The following is a 23,127-nucleotide window of genomic DNA, read 5'->3' on the forward strand; positions in this document are numbered from 1 at the left end:
TTTACCTTTAATTTTGTTTTCGGTTTAAAATCAATGTTAGCTAAATTAAACTATGACTGAGATGAAAAATAGTGGAGTGTACGGAGCATTGTGGTTCATGCATTTATTAAGGCGACTCCTCTGGGTAGAAATGGGCAGCAGCCTCTACACTGGAGAGCAGATCTCAGTAGGAGGTTAATTAAAACAAACTGGCAGCGCTGTCATACAGGCCGAAGTGGGCGAAACAACTGGAGCCTCAAAGTCTCTCAAACTCAAAAAATCTGCTGCTCTCAATTAGACCAGTTTCAGACTGATGTGAAAACTAATGAAGTTGCTTAAACTGAAAGAAAAAAGTATTTTTAACCCTTTGAGACCAAAACCCTCGTCACATTTGGTGCCTGTTTAACAATTTATGCCAAAAGAAATACCAAAATATGATTTCTAGTTAGCTTGAACCAATCAATTTATAATATCATTATATCCACCCATTAATCAACATTTGATTTAACTGCATAGAGATAAGAGACAAAAGTAAGCCACAGAAAGGTACGTCGCTTTGCCTTTAACATCTTTTTAGTGTTCATATCAAATACCTCCAAGTGTTTCATTTCTCATGTCTCACTCAGAAATAAATATATATCACAAAAAGACTCTCAAAATGCTGTGATCATAACTTTAAAATTGCACCTGACTGTTTGAGATTGCTGCTATTTGTGGAAGTGTTATTTTCTGGAATTATTTCTGTTCTGTTTTGATTAGTTACGCTAAGCAAATCACGTCCCGGCTTTAGCTTGATACGTAACACATATCAGAGTGGAAAGAATGCATATGCTGTCTTTTAATCTTGACCTGTTTTTTGGCCACTTGAGGGCAGCAGTAACACGTTTTTAACACAGCATTGACACATTACGTTCTAATTACACACACTTGAGCAAATAGTTACGTATATTTAAGCTCTGTTTTTGGTCTCCACCAACTAAGCTATGTTCATATGCTAGAAGGTAGTGTTTAACGTTTTTTATTCCTGGACAAACTAAAACAAGCTGAAAGCATTACACTGCTCTCTAAATTGTGAGGGGAAATGCAGTGTTGTGTGTGTTGTGTAAATTCACTGTGGGTTTTCTCCTTCCACACTTTTTACATCAACAATAGATGTAAAAATACTGACCATAGATTTCATTAAGTTTCCATTATCATATAAATCCCAGAAGAATAGTGGAAATAAAACTTAATCCAGTTCAGCCTGAAACAAGGCAACACACAAGTATTTTCAAGCAGCTGCACTTCTGTAAGTGTGACAAAAACTACACAAATCAGAGAACAGAATGCCGCTTTATATCCATCAATATGCATGTAGCTCAGGACACATTTCGATAACATCAGACAGATGTTTGCGTCTCTGATCTCTCTGGTATGTCACTGATTGTTGTGCTTGTAGCAGTGATGACAAATGAGCGCTCCTCCCTCTGTTTGTTTGACTTTGTTTTACTTTCAACAACAAACCTCCGAGACGAGACGAGGAGCAGCTGTCCTGATCAGAGGAGGAGGGCAGGGAAAGTGACCCTCTGCTCTCAGCCGGAGGTCAGCCAGGAGGTTCGTTCCAACAATACTTCAAATGTCTTTATTAAAAAATGTAAGGGCGACCCACACGTTTCCTTCATTTCATGTCAAGAGGAAATATGTCTTGTGTTTTTCTTTCACTAAGCACTTCTAGACACAAAATGTGAGTATCAATGTGCGGCACTACCTGTGTTATATGATTTCTGAACATATGAACATGTTACAGGTTTCAGCAGCAGCACAGAGTTTTAGTTAATTTTTTTCATAGCAAGCTGTAAGCTTCAAAACAGCACCTGTCTGTCTCCAAGCTTTGCCGAGCCCTGTGGGGGTGAGACAGTCTGGCGAGAGCCCCGGTGACCGGGAGGCTCAAACTGTCGCCGCCGTCTGACCACACAGCTACAGGTCAGCCTACACAGAGACAGACAGGGAGACGTCGACGAGGACCGGGGTCTCCTCCAGAAGACGTTAATGATCCAGAGACAAAGAAACAGGGCAGAGACAAACACTGGCTGCTGTTAGAGGCACCAGTTTTATCCGTTAGATTCACAATTCCCACAAAAGCATTTAAGCGAATACAATTATCGGATATGCTAACGTGTTTACACGCCACACAGTCTATAATTACGGCTCCAAACTGAATCCAGCTCTTTCAGAAGATGATGAAACTGTTTTATCAGATTACTTTCATCATTAAAGTGTCAAGATCAGGACAAGAGCTGTTGTTTTGTTTGTTTGCTGTATCCAAGGTTAAGAGTGAACCTTTCATTTTAAGCCAACATGGCTCAACCGCTCAAGTCTGTTCACAGGTTTTAACAAGTAGAACCGCATGTGAATAAAAAAAAGTTTTAAAATGCTCTTTTGGCTCCAGAGGGAAGTGCACAAAGTCACGGAATAAAAAAAGTGGACAATCAGGAGGTGTAGAGAAGAGGTGATCTTACCAGCCCTCTTTAGCCAGCTTCTCTCTGCTTGAGGCTAGCAGCTAAAGGTTACGTTTGCCGCTACTAGCATAACAAACCCCGTCTGTACAGTTATGTTAAACAAAGTTAGTCAGGTTTTAACAGGAAAGAACAATTTATGGAATAAAAGAACAATATCTGTGGTTGTAGAAGAAAGCATTTGAAATCAAAATAGGGGAAGAAAGGGGGGGTTACACTGCTAGCAAAGCATGAGACATTCGTAAAAGGACTGTCAAGTAAATGTTAGCACACGATGATCCAACGGCATACGCTCAAAATGACACAAGACAAGAAGTGATCATGCTGGGTAAACCATGTCCAATTGATGATTATCAATCCTTTTCATGTGATCACTTAACCACTCATGTTGATAAACTACAGTTTAAAAATACCAGATGTAAACCAGCGTTAGCAAGAATGCTAATTTACGTCAGTAGTCACAAGCACTTAATCTAAGCACAAAAACAAAATACACTGGGCAACATCTCAAGTCAAGAATAGTTAAATGTAGTCTATTTAAACAAAATTCTTTCAGAATGCCAGTAATTAGGCACAAACATTCATATTTTTATTTAAAATGTATAAACATATAAATGTATTTTATGCATAGAGGCTATTAAAAAACAAATGTTTTACAATAATGCTGCTTGTATCAGTTTCTTTAGATCAGCCGTTCCCAGAAAAGTTATGAAAAGTAAATTTGAAGCTCTACACTTTTTCTGAACTGACTGCATTACTCACAATTTACAAGGACAGTAAATAAACAACCGCTCCTGATTGGACAAGGTGAAGCATTTAGCTTCTGCCAGGTTCTGTCGGCCAAAATGAGATTAACAGCCGACACGCAGGAAAGTCCCGGTACAAGCGAAAGTAGCATAAAATAATGAGTACAGTTCTTTTTCACAGTCTACATCATTGCAGCTAAAATTAGATCCTTTTGGCCGGAGCAGACTTTTAAAAACTCATAACTCACAATAGAAATAAACAGAACAGGTAAGTGCCTTATAAGCATGGAAACTGAGGCAGACAGAGGCCTTTCTGTCCGAGCTGTGAGGGAGGGAGTACAGGCGTCACGCAGCGCCGAGACGTCCTGACAGGCCGGCGGCTGCTCCGACCAATTAAAAGGTGAGAGGAGAGGAAGAGCAGGATGTCAGGAGCCGAGCGGAGAGCTGCCCGGGCTGCCCGAAACACTGGGCTCACTGTGATACTCTGACTCACTGTTTTAGTTGTACTGGTATTGTACTGGACCTTATTTCAACTTCAAATTTAGAGAGGATCTGGTGTTAAACTGATTTATTCAACATTTCTGTGCTTTACTTCAACAGCAGTCTGAATGCTAGCCTCACTTGGCATTAAATCCCCATGTTACATAAACAATAATTCAATCAGAACAAACTCTCCAAATTTGTGGTTGTTAAAGGAAAAGGTGGGCTGGTTGTTAAAGCAGGTGTAATGCAACAGAAACACCCTCATGCACAAATAATTATCATTGTTTGATAGCTGGGTCAACCTAATGACACTTACATAATGTTTATTTAAGCTAATTAGCAAAAGTGTCCTGTTAATAAAGCAGCAGCATCGTCAGGCCTCAGCCTCACAGGTACATGTGTAAAATGGAAGACAGATGATATGTATGATGAGGAGCAGTTCATTTTTGTGTCTATTTCCGTGACTTTGTGTTGTGAGATGTTGTGAGACCTAAAGTGCTTTAGGTGGTTGAAAACGTTGTTGATGCCGAGGTTTGGTTGTCTAAATTTGGTCCAAACTTTCCTGCCACTCAACAGACCCACTCAGACATGTAGGACCCTATATGACAATTAAAGCAACTATCTAAGGAAAGCTGTTTGCTGCTGCTGCCTTTTATGTTTTGTGTTCATCGTTTTCCCTTTGATTTAATTCTATCGGGTTTGCAGTGAAAGTAAAATAATTAAAATATGCAATAAAAAAATAAATATTAAAGCTCAAAACATGCTCAGAACAGTTGCAGAAAATACCTCCTTACAGAAATTAAACTTCATCTGACAGTCAGGAGCCTGGATAATGTTTGAATTAAACAGGGGTGTTATTAATCAGATCTGTTTATCCTCAATGAAATAAAAACCAGGATTAGACTGAAAACAGATACACTAGAGTGACTGCAAAGGTAAAGGCTTACTGACTGTGTTGGTGAAGTGAAACAGAGCAGAGGGATTATACAGCAGGAAGAACAATGCACAACATAGATAAATCAATTATATTGAGTCTTTTCTTAGCCTTTTATTGTGGCGGTGTACTCGAAACAGTATGCCGCGTGGATCTGGCAGGTCGTGCAGTAATCTCAGTGTTGAGAGGCTCACGGTCGTCTTTTGATGAGGCCAGATGAGACCTTCAGCCACATTCCTGGTCAGCCTCCTGGGCTGCAGCTCGCCACATTACTGCCTGCTGTCCAAACAAACAACGCCGGTCCCAGAGGGCCTCCTGAGCCATGCCAATCCAAGCGGGACAAACCGCCCACCTCTGACGGTCCTAAAATATAGACTTTCCCTTTTTAACTCCAGGAACAAGAAACGTTTTCTGTTAGTCACAAACAAAGTCGTTCCACATGTTTTGGTGTTGCTGCTGTTGTCACTTCTGATGTCCAGTAACCAACCTGTCACTGGAATCTGTTTTCCTGAAAGACTTTAAATGTCAACAGTCTTGTTTGTCTTTTCATGAAGACATTACGTAATAGAGAATTTAAGCTGTTTGCCAAAACCTTCCACAAATAGCAATTGTCCAGTCATAGCATAGCAACTATAGCTAGCAGGCAGCAGTCACATTTTTGTATTTCAGAGCTCTGTACACTGAAAGAAGAGTAACACTTGGCACTGTGAGTTTTAATGGTTGTTTGTGGTTGTTGTTTTTTTACTTCCTTGAACCAAAAACAAACAAAAAAAAAACAATAGAACAATAGCAAACAAAAAAAGGAGTTAGCTTGACACATGTGTATGACTCTCTAGCTACATTCGTTAGCATGTCCAGCTAACTAGCTTCAATAGTAGTAACCAAACTTTACTTCTAAGACCAAGATGGGCATTATTAGCAGGTTAGATTACATTTAAAAATAAAAACAATCACAGCACATAAACGTTGAGCAGTTTCCAACTGTATTATCTCACCCTTAATGGTCGTAGTTTTAGCTAACGTTTCGCGGCTCTCTCCTGTTAAGTAAGCTAGCAGCTAAACAGAGTAGTACTTGAATGAATCAGTGTAACATAGAGGTTTCTAACCTTATACTTCTTATACCAGGACTGACTAACACTGCAATGCATGATTAAACAGGATGATCTGTTTTCTACATGGATAATCAACTGCTTATTCCCTAAACCTTTATTTATAGTCTCAGTCATTAGGAGGATATACAGGCTTCAAATAAGCCCAAAAATACGTTGTTGATCTCCATGGATAAACTAAATTATGACTAAATGTCAAAGATAAACACAGCTTGGGTTTTAGCGTGACATGTCTGTTTTTGTGGGCAGCTGTATTGTTGCATATGTGTGACACAGAGGTCTAACAGAGGCATAGCGCTGCTCGTAAAAACACGCCACAAGGGTTTTGAGTCACAATAAAAGTTTACAAGACCTTTGTGTTTTATTCCTGAAATGTCATCTCGTAGTTTGACTGAGCCATGACAGAAAAATAGTTCATCTCATCTTGAAAAGCAGGAAGTTGTTTGAAAAGAACTACGACATTAAATTTGACATACTGAACATTATTTATTTGTGATTTCTATGTATATATTAGAGGGTCAGTTTTCCTAATCACCAATAATATTAAATAAGGTCTGTCAGTGTAAGTGTTCTGTTTCTGTCTGACGTTCTGTTGTACACAGGACTACCCTGACCGATGCAAATCCGCCCCCCCTCCGTCTCTCTTTCCAGGAGCTCTCTTCAACTTTGAATCTCAAATGTAAAGACTGAACTTTACATTTTAAACAAATTATAGTATTTCCATGAAACCAGACCATAGCAGACAGATGACTCACACAGAAGACCAATGTTTACCTACATCAGGCACAAAATAGATAGTAGTTTTAGTTATGTTTGTTGTATATTTGAATGTCTTTGGAAACCACCAGACTGTATCTTTTTGGCTGGAGACACCTGTCACCAAACCAAACCAAACATGGACTTCTTTTGCTGCTTCATTCACTCAACCAAAATGTACTTTCTTCCTTCAGTGTTTGTCAAGGAAAAATGTCGTCTAATTTTCTGCATTCTCTAATTTAAAGGCTTTGCTTTTAAGTAAAATGCTCTTCATTTTGCGGGCTTTAAGTTGGATAATTTCAAAAGACTTGGGTTTTCTTTAGACAGGAAACCGCTCATGTGGAAGAGTGTATTTTGTAGAGACAGGTACATGTTGAAACGTGTCCCCTTCAGACGTCTTTTAGGGAACGAAAAAATCCGTCTGCTTGGAACAATAATTGTTTCTTAACGAATAAATTCCATAAAAATTCATATGCGATTTTGTGACATAAGAGGCATCACTTCAAACTCTCCACGAACATCAATCTGCACCATGAACCTCAAACATCAAAGATTTTTAAATGTGGGACACGTCTGCAATACACATCTAACATCCTGTATTAACTGGAGACACTCCTATAAAGTTTAAGGGATTGTTTTAGACAATAGCTGTGTCTCAATTCAGGGGCTGCAAAATCACCATCAGTGAACTTTTGTCAGTAATATTTTGTATAATAAGTACTGAAAAGTTGTTTATTCTGTGTATATAAACCCATATTTCCTGGGCACAAGGAATAAAGATTCAATCAAACAAAAAGAAGTATTCTTTTTAGTTCATCGTACCTTAAAGTCACCCTTAACAAATGGCATTTCATGACATTCACGTGGCGTTGAATTCCTGTCTTAGCTCTGAGTGACTGAAGCTAAAAGTCTTTATCATGGTTGTCAGATCAGATTGACATGTAACCTTTGTAAGAGAATCTGTCACGATGCCAGACTGTGACCAGGGTGTGGTGCTATGTGGGTATGTGTCTTTGTGTCTGCGTCTCGGTGACAGACAGAGACGTCAAGTCATCAAAGAGGACAATACGTCTGGTCCCGAGCTGAACTCTGGGAGACGGAGACAGACAAAGACATGCTGTGATAGGTGGGAGGAGGTGACAGAGGACCAGAGGCCAATGGGTGGAGCTGTTTGTCACCTGCCTCCAAGCTAGCTTGCTGTCTTAAAAACTCTCTGTCGGCTAAATATTTTCTTAAAAGTTATTGAATTCATATTATCTTTGGAAACATTACGCTTTTGCATTTTGTACTTTTTGTTAACACTGTTAACTCTTTTCTTCTTTGATTTTATTGTAATTTTTAAATATACACTTCAAAAAGTGGAGGTTTGGTGATCTCAGGAGTGCGTCTCAGCCTTTTTGCAGACGATGCAGCACTGTTCGCTACAATGGACTGCAACCTCTAGCGCTCACTCTGATGGCTCGCAGCTGATCTCCAGGTCGGAAGACTTTGTGCTTTGTCTTTCAAACTCACTTTCTTGAATGACTGAAAGTGTCTGCTTCTGTTTGTTCACCAAAAGAGTCTGGTTTCATCTGAGCCTCACTAATGAACAGAGTCTGAGCTAAAAGATGAAGCTCTCACTTCTCAAGTCAACTTACGTTTTAATCCTCACCAATGATCAGGATCTGTAAAAATGTGATTATACAGCAAAATGTCAATTTGATTATAAAGGTTATTTGTACTATCAATTTAGTACAAATTATTTCCTTTATGTCATTGGTTTTGTCTTGTTTGCACCTTTTACATTTGATTTAGAATGATATATGTGGATATACTTCAAGTTTCAGCTCTTACACACAACTCTGATGATACAATCCAGGAAGGCTTGTTTGATAAATCTCGCCACATCTCGTTTTGAGTTTTTTTTTGCCTGAGTACGGTTGCCCCCCCCCCCCCCCCCCCCTCTCCCCCGCCGGTCAGCTTTCACATTAATAATTTCGGGTACGGATCAACGAACTGCGCCCGAGGACGGTACACAGTGTTCACAATAATCAAACGAACCGGACTTTGGGGTCAAGTGTACTCGGATCTGGGCCCTGGTCCCTAATGTGAAAACCCCTAATTGTGTCAACTGTGCCTGATTTTCTCCCCTCCCCAGAGTATTTCTTTGGCAATACTTTTTCATCAAATGTACTTTTGCCCTTCGTGTGAATGTATTCCCCCGTTGCAGTACCGGTGATTTCTCTTGTTTTCTCTGCCCTGTGTTTTGCCTTTTAGTCTGCTTTTGGGTCCTCAAACCCCGAACATGACATAAGCACGGCCTTGGCTTCATAAGAGACTTCAGCCAAAGAATCTCCTTGACATGTTCAGTAATTTTACTTCTATCAGACTTCTTGTACAGCTGATGACAGAAATGTTTGTAATCCATCTTGTGTAGTTTGTTAATGCCTCTTTCTGCAGACACATCCTCCTCTATGCAGTGTTTGTTTAATTTCTCTACCACCTGTGTTTCTTGAGCGTCTTCCAGTGTTTCATCTTGCCCGCTGACCAGTGAGCCCTCGCCCAGTGTCCTGATTGGTCTGGCGCGTCTGCTGCCATGTCGCCACGGGGGGTCGTATTGAGGGCCGGTGGGGGTGTCACTCAAACCCCTCAGAGGAGAAAAGGGAGGGAGGTGATTTAGCATTAGGTCATCTCCACCCCTCCTGCTCCCTCTCTGACAGGTCTCATCATACGGGGGACCTGCCGGGCAGATTGACAACTCAATGAGTCGACCAGCGCCGAGCTTTTACAAGCAGCATTTCACGGCTTCAGTCTTTGGATGACACCACCCCGTACCCTCCACTAACACCCCCATAGTCTGCTTTTTCTCTCCCCTTCCCTCTTTTCTTCTTTCTGAACCCCTCCCTATCCTACCACTGTCCTCTCTGTGATGTGCTGGTCAAAGATGGACTTTATCGATTCGAATCTATCATGAGTGAAACAGCCACTACAGTTTTTACCTGCGATATAATTATCTTCTTCTGTTTCCTCCTCTTGGAAAAATAATTGTAGAATAAAAACTCATTTTTAGTTTGAGTAAGGAGAGACACTTTATTTACCTTTTCCTAGACGCCATGGTTGAATAACTAAATATGAGCAGCCGAATTGCTGCACATACTGATGTGCTGTTTTAGGTTCTGCAACACCCCTAAGTTTACTTTTTTTTATGTGCGATTTTAATTTACACAAAGATACAGAAGTGGAAACATTAAAAATTAAAGTTTATTAAGTCGAAATATAGTCAGAATGCTCGCAGACTGAACAGTTTTGTTCCTGTAGTGTGTGGAGAGCAACACATGACCCAAACAGCACACCACACACTAACAGATTCATTCACCAACAACCAGAGTCCGACTCTCACAGCTGGAAATCTCACTAAATCTCTCGCGGTCAAACAAGATTTTAGAGTAAACAAACATGGCGGACGACGGGCAGGAAGAATTGGTGATGATAGTTTTTGGACTTTTTACTGAAAATGTGGATGAAGTGGTGGAGACGGCGTGAACACGGGCTGTACATGTTACTTTATGCGTCACCTTTGCTTTTGTCGCCATGGCCGTGGTTGTTGTGCTTCCTTCTTCAGTCAGCTTGCTTCACAATTAGCTCTCGTTTGGTTCCATGCGACAATCCACAGAGAGCGTGCTCGCCTCCCCGCACACAACAATTTGACATCAGTGCGGCCACGACGTTCTTCCGAGCAGAACGGGGGAAGTAAAATCGCTGAACATCCCTCACACCACAGGAACATCTGGAGAGATCATCTTTAGAAGCATCAAAACATCAGGGGCCGGTTTCACAAAGATGTTTTAGACTGGTCTATAGTGTTAGGCCAGTCTTAATATTGCTCATAGCTTAGTCTAATGCAAGTTTAACCGTTTAACAAAAATAAAAACTGACTCATTTAAAGCCAAAGACACCTTACCCCCAGGCTACCTCAGCTCTAGGACCATGTTACCATGGTAACAATCAGTGGCACCTGCTGAGCAGTAGCACCAAATTTTCAGCGTCTTTGATGGTGCTTTGAATTGTCGGAATAACACTTTTTTATTGTTGCTGCAATTTTTTTTCCATATCAGGTTTTTTTGTTGTTGTTTAAATGTCATTAAAACTGTTGAATTCCTCCAGCAGACAAACATGTTCTGCTGGGGTAAACGGACCTGAGCGGTTAGATACGGTTACTCGGTCGGCCATTTTTTTTATTTTGAAAAAAGTCTTAATTTACCCAGAATTCAGTGCGCCATAGTCCTGCTTAAGATGATCAAGCGCTAAACTGCTTTGTGAAACCGATGAATTTAGACGTCTATCTGAAGTCTGAGTTTGTTAAATCTAAGCCACAGTCAAAGTCCATCTTTGTGAAACCGACCCAGGACTTACTTTACTTACTTTTGTCTGACGGGGGGAATCTGACCCAAAATCAGCTTGATTATCTCGTAGTGTGTACCTCGCCTAAAATGGCAGCAAACTTGAATGGAGCGACAAGGAGATTGCTACCTTCCTCAAATTAATAAACCAAAAATATATATAATATTTTCCATCACATTTTCTTGTTGTTTTCATTGTTTGAGGATTGACTAGCACTCTTTTATTGACATCAACTCGTTACTCTTCCTCTCCAAATATTTAACGGCAACGAGACTGGAGACATTTTCTCTTGACAAACAAACTTCTAACATTCCCATAAGAGTAGTGGACAGAAGCACCCACTAATGCACATTTTCCTTTGCTTCTTCTCTTGGATCTCTATTTAAATTGTCTCAATGTTTGGATGCAAACTTGTTTGATGCTACAATATCGGCACTTGATTAAAAAACGATCTGATAAAGGACACAAACGTCAGTATCCTACATCAAAGTCAGTCATTCTGCACACCAGTCCTCCATAAGGCCCAGCCCTCCATCTTGCTGAATCATACGATGCAGAATTGGCTGATGTGATCATTGACGTTGGGGATGCTGTGCTGAAATTACAGTAAATGGAGGGAAACATGGATGCAAGGTGGAGGAGAGTGAAGGAAGGAGGGAAAGTGGGAGGCATGGCAGGGGAGGGGATACCGTCACGCTTTGGTGCCTCTCAATTGAAGTCTGAACACCGGCCACAAAACCCTGCTCGCTCCATATACCTCATCTTTGCATGTGAAAGGAGGCTCCATTGTCCGGGCCTAACTGCACATTTAACCTGTCTGCGCTGAAAGAAAGGGGAAATTTCTCTCCCTGTCTCTCCCCTCACTCCCTCTCTCATCTTAACAAACCAATTAGCCGGACATTTCTTCCCGCAAAGACGACTTCTTTACACTCCTGCTAAATAGTGAACAAGCCGCTCTCGGATGTTTGGTTTCTAGCCGGAGGGGGAAAGCGGGACTCCTCCAGGTTTTTCTCTTGTGTGTTCTGGATTTGGGCCTCGAGGATCTCAGAGTGGTTTGTTCAGAGCGATGCAGATTTAAAGCCTGTGTTTGATGGTCACTGTGTCCACAGAGCAGAAATAAACCTGGTGGTTGTTCAGCTTCACGGTCAGACTTTCAGAGCCTCAATGATCCGACTCAGACATGTTCTTAAGTCATGTTCGGCTGATTTATCTTGAAATAAACTGTTCTTTGTCGGGTGTTCTGTATTTGTTGTGACAGAAATAAGGGTTTTAGCTTTAAATAAAACAACATATTTTGCTTTAACATCACTTTTTAATACATTTCTGGTCAACTTTGACCTCATTCAGGGGCTTAGCAGGTATAATCGTCCACCAGAAACTCAGCCTGTGTCCAGTATCCACTGGTAAAAAAACCACTTAAACCAGTGCTGGTGTTTATGTCTGTTGGATTATCTACCAGAGCTAATGGAAATAATCTACTCTAGCTCTTTGTAAACTTACATGCCACTCTTTGTTAGCATTTATTAATAACAAACACATTTTATTAGCAGTTATTCGATATGTTGTTTTGTACGACTTACAATAGATTGGTGCCATTTTTAAGGTCAAACTTGAGCTTGTTGTATCCTGTAATTGGTCTAAACAATAATGATTAAAATAATAACTTATATTTATAGCAAAAGGTTCAAACTTGAAATTACAAAGTGCTTAAAAAGGCAGCAAAATAAAACCGACAAGTCGTGAAATCAACAGGTCAAACAAGGATAAGTTAACCCTGTCTAAGACTCTCCTGAGGTTTCATCCAAACAGCTTTAAGATGAAGGTGAAGTGCAGTTATTTCTGTACTCAACAGTTAAACCAAAGTCTAGTCTTCCTCCGCCAGAATAGAAGATTAATGGTCTGAAGCTGGTCCCCTCGGCGTGTCCACAGAGAGTCGGCCGCTCACGCTGGGAGCTCCACTGGAGACCTGTTCTCTCTGCCAAAGCCTCCGGCTGTGCTTTGGGTTTAAAAGGAGGATGTTTGGCTCTGAAACGAGACTGACCGACACACAACAGCTCAAAGCCAAGCAGGCTCAGTGAGCATGTGTCATCGTTAAGCTCACAAAATCTGAGTTTGTTTTGATGCATGTTGAGGTGTGTGTGGTTCATCTACTTTTGTTCTGCATCAGTCAAAAAGACGTCCTGTCATTTTATTCCCCGTCACATCTGTTCATCAGTGAGACACAGTTTGATTCTCGCAAACAGCTGGAGAGACGAACACACGTTGTGCTTCTGTGATGCTGTATAAAAAGAATGTTGTGTTTGAGGACATTGCAGGACTCATGTCTGCACATTTCATGCTTTTCTCCTTTAATTTAAATGGTAATGGATGCTCTTATTTAGCTCTTATCTGGCCTTTTCTATATCTATATTATCTGACCACTGGGGGCTTCCCTCATCGCCCTCTCACTTCTCGCTGCTTTTATATTTTAGTTAAATCACTTCAAGTTAGAGCTTCACTCAAATATCTACTTCACGCTTTGTCTCAGCAGAGGTCAATCCAGGTTAAAACCCACTGTAAGGCACTGTGGATGTGACTGACGGTGAAAAAGATGTGAATGTGTGAAGCTTTCCTCTGAGCTGCAGCGCTGCCCTGACGCTGCAGCCTGAATACAGGCGTCCTGAGGAGTCGAGCCCCGGAGCGAGGACGCCGTCTCTACCTGTGAAGCCGTCAAACAGCCACCTGGGGTTTGTTTGTGTCGGCAGCCGAGTCGTTCCTCAGCAAGAGCTCTCTTAACACAATGTGCGACGCCCCGGCCCTCCAGACCCGACGCTCAGCCGAGGGGGCCCGGCTGTAAGAGGGTCCCAGCCGGGGGCGAGGGGGTCGGGCGGGTCCAAAGGCCTGGTGCTGAGAGGCTCTGACAGGGGCAGCTGGATCCCAGCGGCCCCTAAACACACCATTAGACTATTTTTCTTTAACATAACTTTTTATCACATTTCTGCTCAAGGTGAATCTCAGTCAGGGGTTCACAGCTATATCATTATTATTATTACTTGTTTTTTAGTAATGAATTCAAGTGTTGTTTGCTTGTCATTAAGTTCGAGTTAATTGAAAATTGCTGCAAACCAGAGGGAAACAACAGATCTGTGTTGTGCTGCGAGTGTTTGAACGTTGGCACAGGAGTTGTGTTTCCCTCTGCTCCCTGTGTTCAGACGTGTTTGTCTCTGATGTTCTGTCACTCATCGGTGTGAATGTTCGGCCTCTTAATTAGCGCGGACGGGACGCTCCTCCTGCTGAAGCCTCACTTTGTGGAGGCAGGTGCAGCTTTAAATGACTTGACATTTCTTGCAGTGTGCAGGAGGTGGCAGGTTGTGATCCTACAACCCACATCTCATATACATAATCCAGCAGGCAGGCGGGCCCCTGTGCTCGCTGAATGGGGGGACTCTCCCTTCCTCTGGGGACGTTTGGGGCTGAAAGAGAACCCTCACCACCCGGCTACCGGGGGCCCGTGGGCGCAGTGAGAAAATGAAGACCTCTGCGCCCCTCTAAATCCCCAGGAATTTCTCATTAAGCGAGGGTCCCGGGCTGCCGAGGGCCCTCTGGTCCCTCACCCACCCCCCGTGAGGGGTCTCCCTCTCTGGCAGGGAGAATGAGCTCTCCACTCCACTTTGTGCTGGCTGCCGGCTACCAGAGCTGTTATTCACCTTCTCCTTTCTCCCAGCACAAGAGCTTTCTCCAATCAGGCTTTCAAAGCCCTCAGGACTTCCTCTTCCTTTCATTCATTTTTACATAAGTGTGTGTGTGTGTGTGTGTGTGTGTGTGTGTGTGTGTGTGTGTGTGTGTGTGTGTGTGTGCGTGTGTGTGTGATGTCTAATAAGGCCCAAAGAGAGAAAGGCATAATTGAATTTGACATTTTTTAATGGTATCCTGAGATATTTTTGTCCGAAGGCGCCAAAGCTGCAGTGAAGCGGACTCTGGTTTCAAAGAGTGTTTTTTTCTCTTCTTCACACGTTGTTCATGAGCACAAGTGGGATTAATGAGGATTATGTATATGAGGAGAGGTAATGAGTTTAGATGAGAGTAGAGAGGATATTTAGTGTAAGATTTCAAAACATCTCAGCGAGTCATCGCCAGCGCCTGACTTCTCCTGTCTCTGTCTCGGAGTCGCTTAAGATTCATATTTATGTGAAAAATAAACAAAATGCTAAATCTGAAGTGACAAAACATATGAGATTGATTTATTCTTTTAAGATTAAAAACATACAAATATGTTAAAGAGACAAGCCGCCCTTTTTCTTTGTTCTTCCTGTAGAGATGCTGTCACCCCCCCTGTGTGGAGAAGAGCTGCTGCTGCAGGACCGACTGACTGAAGAGCACACACAAATCATTTAAGCTTTAGTGAACAGTTTAGTTTGTCTAAAGATCTGAAAAGAGACTTTTTAATAAGATGACTTTCTAGTAAACACCCTTAAAGGCCTTTTAGACAGTATAAAACTAATTCATACTATTATATGTGAACATTTTATGATTGTCACTCAGAAGCCAAAATCCTCCGAACTTGTGATCCTTGTCAGGTTCTTTGTAAGGCTCCTTAAATAATGGTGTGTTTTCAAAATGCTGCAAGTTTCAGCCAATGAGAGAAAATAAAATAGGAAGACACCAACTCTGACGAACACAGAGCGCCTGTGAGTCGACGCTGTGGTGACTTTAAAGGAATGATATCTGTCTTCATAGTAAGAAGATGATTCAGCAAATGAGCTCGTTGTGATTCAACACCAGGTGCTGAGATTTCTGGCCCCTTGTGACCACTAAAAATGTTTCCTCTGGTGGCGTGTCCTCGTTCGGTCCTCTCTGTGTGCTGCTGCATTGGTTCTACACAACGGTATCATAATAATATTAGGAAGACTTAAAGATATTGTCTATATGAAAAGTTGGTTAGATCAGCCAGATGTAGAAGAAAGAAGTTCCAGAAAACATAATGCAGTTACATTTTTAAACATAAAATACCAACAGAATTGTGCTTTGTGTTTTGTTTCTGTTAAATTAAACAAAAACAGAAAGACTGAATTTTATAGTTTTTTTTAATAAAGAAGAGTGTTGGGAAACTCAGTGGTCAGAGGAATAATGATAGGCCAACATGTAATTAGTCTCACTGCCACAAGGGGGAGACAAATGTTCCTCATTGATGGTTTAAGTGTAAATCAAACAGGTTTATTTTCCAGCTCTGAATGGTGACTGCAGATTCCCTTTTAGGTTACAAGCAGCCCAAATATGAAATAAATAAATAAATAAAAAATAAAATACTAAGATTTGGCAGCCTGAGAGACGAAATGATCATTAAGCTGATAGTAACTGAAGTTGACTCAGGTGAGTTTATTAACAGATATTCAGATAACAGATAGTTTTTTATGCTGTATTGATTCTACAAAACACAGTATACATTTTTAAGTTATATTTTATGAAGGCAAATTCTGATTCCTTTGTTCAGCACAGTAAGTGGTGCTATGATGTTGGATGTTACATGGACTGTGATAAATACAAATCGAGATCCAACTAAATTTATTTTCATGGAAAAAACATTTTTTTATTTAGATTTCAGTACTTGTAAAACTAGATTAAAACCATTGCAATATTACCTTTTCAGTAAGACAAAATTTAGTTGTGTTGCGTTTTTTGAAATGTGTTTTTTGGAATGGATTTTTTTTTAAAATGTGTTTTTTGGAATGTTTTTTTTTTTAAAATGTGTTTTTGGGAATGTTTTTTTTTTAATATGTATTTTTTGGAATGTCGTTTTTTGAAATTGTTTTTTTGGAATGTCGTTTTTTGAAATTTTTTTTTGGAATGTTGTTTTTTGAAATTGTTTTTTTGGAATGTTGTTTTTTGAAATGTGTTTTTTGGAATGTTTTTTTTTTTTAAATGTGTTTTTTGGAATGTCGTTTTTTGAAATGTGTTTTTTGGAATGTCGTTTTTTGAAATTGTTTTTTTGGAATGTCGTTTTTTGAAATTGTTTTTTTGGAATGTTGTTTTTTGAAATGTGTTTTTTGTAATGTTATTTTTTTTAAATGTGTTTTTTGTAATGTCATTTTTTTTAAATGTGTTTTTTGTAATGTTATTTTTTTTAAATCCGGTTTTTGGGATGTCTTTTTTTTTTAAGATATGTATTTTGGAATGTCGTGTTTTGTGAAATTCTGTGTTTCGTAAAATGTTGAATTTTGTTAAAATCTTTTTGCATTATATGATTTGGTTTGTGAAATGTTGTTATTATGTTTTTACCTTCAAGGCCACCGTATATGACTTTGTTAACATTCTTGCGACAAATTTCCCAATACGGACCTCTGATGTTCAGAGAGATTTTAATGTGAATATCACCTGAAACTATAAAAGTGAGTGGACATTTCCCTCCTTCATCCCATCCAAAGTGTTACCTGTTCCCTGTGTAAGCTCGACTACAACACGTCGCTGTAAACAAGAGAAGAAGAGAGAAAGGAAGAGAAACTGAGACACAAGAGAAAAGTTGTTAGAGAGAGAAAGAGAGAGTTGTCTCATGTGGGCCAGGACAGCTGACAGCTGGGTTCAGCAGGGGTCAGAGGTCATGGATTGGCAGCAGTGGGGGAGTGAAGAGGAATCTAAAACAACAGGAAGACACACACACACACACACACACACACAGAGGAGTTCCGGGAGAGGAGATGAGCGTGGGCGTCCGCCGGGGTCTCTCGTGTGACAGACAGTTCACTAAAACTTAATCAGTGTGTGATGTGAATACTTCCTCCCACACATCTAATCCAGGAGCTTTCCCTCTGTGTGTGTGTGTGTGTGTGTGTGTAGTAAAGTATTCAGATACTTTTCTGAAGTATGAGTACTAATACCTACAGTATGTGAGTAAAGCAAATCAAAGAATGTCTAACCCTAACTAGCAGCAAAATGTACTTAAAGTATCCACCAATCAGCCATAACATTATCACCAGCTGCCTAATATTCTTTAGGTCTCCTTTTGCCGCCAAAACAGCCCTGACCCATCGAGGCATGGGCTCCACTCGACCTCTGAAGGTGTGCTGAGGTATCTGGCACCAAGACGTGAGCAGCAGATCCTTTAAGTCCTGTAAGTAGCGAGGTGGGGCCTCCATGGATCGGACTTGTTTTTCAGCACATCCCACAGATGCTCGACTGGATTGAGATCTGGGGAGTTTGGAGGCCGAGTCGACATTTTGAACTCATTGTCGTGTTCCTCAAACCATTCCTGAACCATGTTTGCAGAGTGGCAGGGCGCATTATCCTGCTGAGAGAGGCCACTGCCATTAGGGAATACCGTTTCCATGAAGAGGTGTACTAGGTCTCCAACGATGTTTAGGTAGGTGCTACATGTCAAAGTAACATCCACATGAATGGCAGGACCCAAGGTTTCCCAGCAGAACATTGCCCAAAGCATCTGTGCCTTCTCCCCATAGTGCATCCTGGTGCCACGTCTTCCCCAGGTAAGCGACGCACACGCACCCGGCCATCCACATGATGTGAAAGAAAAAGGAGATTCATCAGACCAGGCCTTCTTCCATCGCTCTGTGGTCCAGGTCTGATGCTCATGTGCCCATTGTAGGTGCATTCGGCGGACGACAGTTGTCAGCATGTGCACCCTGACCGGTCTGCAGCTACGCAGCCCCATACACAACAAACCGCGATGCTCTGTGTGTTGTGACACCTTTACATCAGAACCAGCATTCATTTTTTCAGCAGTTTAAGCTGCAGAAGCTCTTCTGTTGGTTTGCACCACACGGGCCAGCCTTTGCTCCCCAAGCGCAGCAATGAGCCATTACCCTGTTGCTGGTTCACCTGTTTTCCTTCCTTGAACCAATTGCGGGAGGTACTGACCCCTGCAGACCAGGAACACCCCACAAAAGCTGCAGTTTTGCTCCGACCCAGTCGTCTAGCCATCACAATTTGGCTCTTGTCAAAGTGGCTCACATCCTCACGATTGCTCGTTTTTCCTGCTTCCAACACATCAACACTTCAAGGACAAAATGTTCACTTGCTGCCGAACACATCCCACCCACTGACACGGGCCACTGTAACGACATTATCAATGTTATTCACTCGACCTGTGAGTGGTCCTAATGTTATGACTGATCGCTGCAAGGTACAAGAGTGATGACTAAAATCTTTACTTGATAACAGTAAAAATATTTGTTACACTCGTCTCCTTTCTTACCTCCAAAGAGCTGAACATTAACGACGTGGGACGCTTTCGGAGTGATACAGAAATGGACGCATCGGGAGGATCGCCAGTTATTAAAAATCATCGTCATCGTGAGGACACAAATTTGTAATATTTGAATCTGTAACAAAGTTTATGATGATATTTACCAAAGTTTAATCCACTTACTTACTTACTTGTGTTTGTCTTTGAGGTGTAAAGTGACTTATATTTGTCCTGCACAAACAATCATTAGCTTAGCCGATACAGCTGAGATATTTCAAACTCACAAAGATGACAACATCCAGCTTTTGTGCTGTATGCTCGTCTCATGATGAGAGCATAAATCTCTGTGCTGAGGTACAGACAGCGTAATGATTATACTTAAAGCACTGGTTTCACTGGGGATTGAACCCAGGACCTTCTGCGTGTAAAGCAGACATGATGACCACTACACTATGAAACCAGATACATGCATGCTTCTACCAATGTAAAGCTTCATAAAGAAATAATAATTAGATTTCTATGGTTACAGTTAAAATAGTTCGTATCCATGGAGATATCACCTCTAAACGCTTTAAACTACTTTAGTCTCCACTCTCTTCATTCATTATTTTATAAAACTGTATTAATCCAGATTAAAGACCGAGCTGTCGTTTAAACATGTAAAATGTGCCCTCAGATATTTACTCTCGCCTGGTTCTGGACACATTCTTTACACACAGACGCCTCTCAAGGCTCCATCTCTTAGCGTGTGCTGTGCTGCCCTCTGGTGGACGTGATGAGTCCTTACAAGGGAATATTATAGATCAAGAAATCTGGAGCTTCATTCCAGTAAAAGAACGGTTCAGTCCAAAGATGTCTGTTATTCTGCAGGAGGACATGACTTAAACATTACATACAGGGTCTCAAGAGAAATATGAAGCTCTGTCGTGTTTGTTTGGAGTAATTATCTCATCTGAAACATGGCAAGGAGTCCCAAATATTTAGTGGGTCTTCTTCATGAATAATGTCAGAGAGAGGAGGAGGGAGGCTGAAGGCGACTGGAACAGTCTGTTTTCTTCCAGGAGTAAAACGCTGCCAAGATCTCTCCCTCCGTTCTCCGTCCCTCCGCTCTCCGTCCCTCTGCTCTCTGCTCCTCTGCAGCTTCTACAAGAAAAATGAAGCCTTGTGCTCTGGCAGAGAAAGCAAGCAAAGGATGGTGTTTTTGTTTAGTATCCATCACAAACAAAAAAATGTCAACCACCTAATCCTCCAGTTAATCTGTACCTTTTTTCTAAATCGAGCGTCCTCAGTTTTGTTAAGGAATAGTTTGATATTTGTGGAAGTAATACTATTAAATTTTTGGAGTTAGATACAACGATTGATAACATTCATATCAAAGCACTTTAAATAAAAATTAAAACTAGCAGCACATTAGCTTAGTTTAGTAGAAAGACTGGAAACAAACAAACAAACAAACAGCTAGCCGTGCTCTATTTAGATGATTTTTTTTAGGACTGAAAAATGAGGCCAATGCAGAAGTGTCAAAACTGCAGTTCCTCATCTGTCCACTTGAGGCTGGCTCCAAAAGGGAGTCAGTCTTCATAGCACCATGTTAAAATACCCAGCTTTAAAGCAGCATGTTTACAGTCTGGTATTAAAAACAGGTTGGGCCTCTATAGCTAGTTTCATTCATAACAACTATATGATGAGAAGAATTTTCATTGAACATGATTTGACTTCTTATGTTGCTAAAACTGATGATCTGAAGGTCCCTGGTTCGATCCCAGGTTTCGGCAGTGAGTGGGTTTCTTTACCAGAATTTCCTCAGATCAATAAAGTATCATCTAACTGTGCTAAGAGGTCGTCCAAGAAGTGAATTTTTAGCATCATTCTATTTGTGTCTCAGCCCTAATTAGCAGGTATCAGAGTCTGAAGCCAACCTGATTTCAGCCAGCTTAGCGTGTTCACTTTATACATTTACAAAGGTAATCTAATTGAGACACATGGTCTCATTCTCAAGAGAGACCTGCTCAGGTCATGTCAGAGAGTGTGTAACTCTGATAGCTCAACATTTTCCAACCCCCTCTTCCCCATCCTTCTCTTTTCGCCACCTTTTTTATACAGTCTATGAATTTTACGGGGTTTAGGCTCTGGACTGTTTCTTAGCTGGGAGCGGTAACTTCCTGGGAAACTTTGATAATCAGTGAGCTTTAGATTTAAAGAGCCAGGCTAGCTGTTTCGCAATTGATCCAATCTATGCTAGGCCAAGCTGACTATTTACTGTAGCTTCCTGTTTAGCATCCAGACATGAGAGCGGTCTCATTTTCTCATTTAACCCTATAAAGACAGCGAATAAGTTTGTTTCCCAAAGTGTCGAACTGTTTCTTGAAGCAGTACATCTGGTAATTTTTAAAACTCACATGAAGTCTTGTATGTAAAAAGCAGTGACTCATGGGTAATGAGTCTTTTTGAGATGCCTCTTACCAACATATGCTACATGTATAACCTACATACCTACATTGAATAATGATTCTTAAATATACACATAATATATGAATACTTTAAGTGCTCTATGATTCTAATAGAGCACTTAAAGTACTCATATATTATGTGTTTATTTACGAGGCTGAACGGAGACAAAAGGAGGTAAAAGTGGGTCCAGAAATAGTCAGTAGAAAGGCCACCGAGCTGTGATGATGTGTGAGCGCGTTGTCTCATATTACCAGAACAGAAACCATAGCTCCTCTCTGCTGAGTCATGTGTGCAGGGGGGAAATCATAGCATGTGTCACGGTTGGTCATTAACCCTGTGTGTAGTTGGAGTATATATTAATGTTGTTTTGGATGTAGTTTAAATCATAGACTGTATAAAAAGACGGACGACATGACAGCTCCCTAAAAGTGTAGCCAAAACATTTCGGGCGCCCCCTGCTGACTGGCTGCAGTATAGGTCATAAAGCCCGCCTCCTCCATGTTAACAGATGGGACATGAGTCAAACTATAAAATCAAAATACACGCCCGATAAATTTTTCTCAAACATGGTTTCTGTCATTATAGCTAGTTATTATCATGCTGATTCACATCTAAGTGTTCATTTTTCTGACATGTTTATTTTTAATTAGTTATTTAATGCTATAAAAAGGGGGTGTGGCCTCATGATTGACAGCTCTGTTGACAAATACGGCTCCTGCAGCCGATCAGTTCCGGGTGAGCAGAGCGGAGGACGATCCGCGAGTGGAAACGTAACTAAAACAATCACTCCAGTCATTGAAGTTTCCATACCTGTGAACTTTAACCTCAGACCAACACAAGAAGCTGTTCTGCTGTTAAACACGCCGGTGTGCGGGATCCTTACTGTTTTTTTCGGTAAGTTAAGTGTGTGTTTGGGTTAGCGGAAGTGGCTACGGCCGCTTCACTCGCCGATCTCTACTGCGCAGTCTCTGGCTCCGTATGACGTCACCATCGCAAGATGGCAGCGCCTATCACAGGGGCTATTTTGGCATCAGTTTCGTACAATGGGAGCAGATGGAGACGCGTTGTCCTTCTATATATACAGTCATTGGTTTAAATACTGAAACTCAAGAACTGAGGCTAGACCCAGCTGAGGGGGGACTTTCCCGGCCTGATAGCGGAACTCAAACTTTGTAGCTCATTCAACCGAAAAAATTTTCCCCAGGCTAATATTTTAATATATATTACTCATGTGATTAAGATCTGTACATAATGTGTACGCAGTATTCTACTGTTGTGGCTGTTTGAGTTTTAACAACTGGATATCAGCGGTGAGGAATAAAAATCGTCAAGAACTACAGTCAGTAAAACGATAAGATTTTATTTTATTTGAGAGTTGTATTTTTTGCTACTTTCTATGAAGGCATATCGCCACACCTCAGGGTGCACCATTTTGGGGCCTTAATTCAGAAAATATATGTATTGTAGTAAAAGGAGAGAGAATAATGTTTGAATAGTGCCGTGAATTACACACATGATGTTTGTGAATTTAAAAGGTCATTTTTGTGAGTCAGGAGAGTCACAGAACTTTTAGTCACAGTCATAGAACTGTTAAGTATAAGACTGTGATATTATTTAA

At 41.0% G+C, this 23,127-nt stretch overlaps 1 non-coding gene across 1 annotated transcript; it reads right to left on the reverse strand.

Moving 5' to 3' along the window:
- Positions 1–19,445: 19,445 nt before the first annotated feature.
- trnav-uac (transfer RNA valine (anticodon UAC)) lies at positions 19,446–19,518 on the reverse strand. The gene has a single exon. It is a non-coding gene; the product is annotated as a tRNA-Val (tRNA).
- Between the last annotated feature and the right edge of the window lie 3,609 nt (positions 19,519–23,127).

This window comes from Semicossyphus pulcher, unplaced genomic scaffold (assembly GCF_022749685.1).
Source record: "Semicossyphus pulcher isolate SPU_LCO1_2020_fin unplaced genomic scaffold, fSemPul1.0.p SCAF_10, whole genome shotgun sequence".
NCBI lineage: Eukaryota > Metazoa > Chordata > Actinopteri > Labriformes > Labridae > Semicossyphus > Semicossyphus pulcher.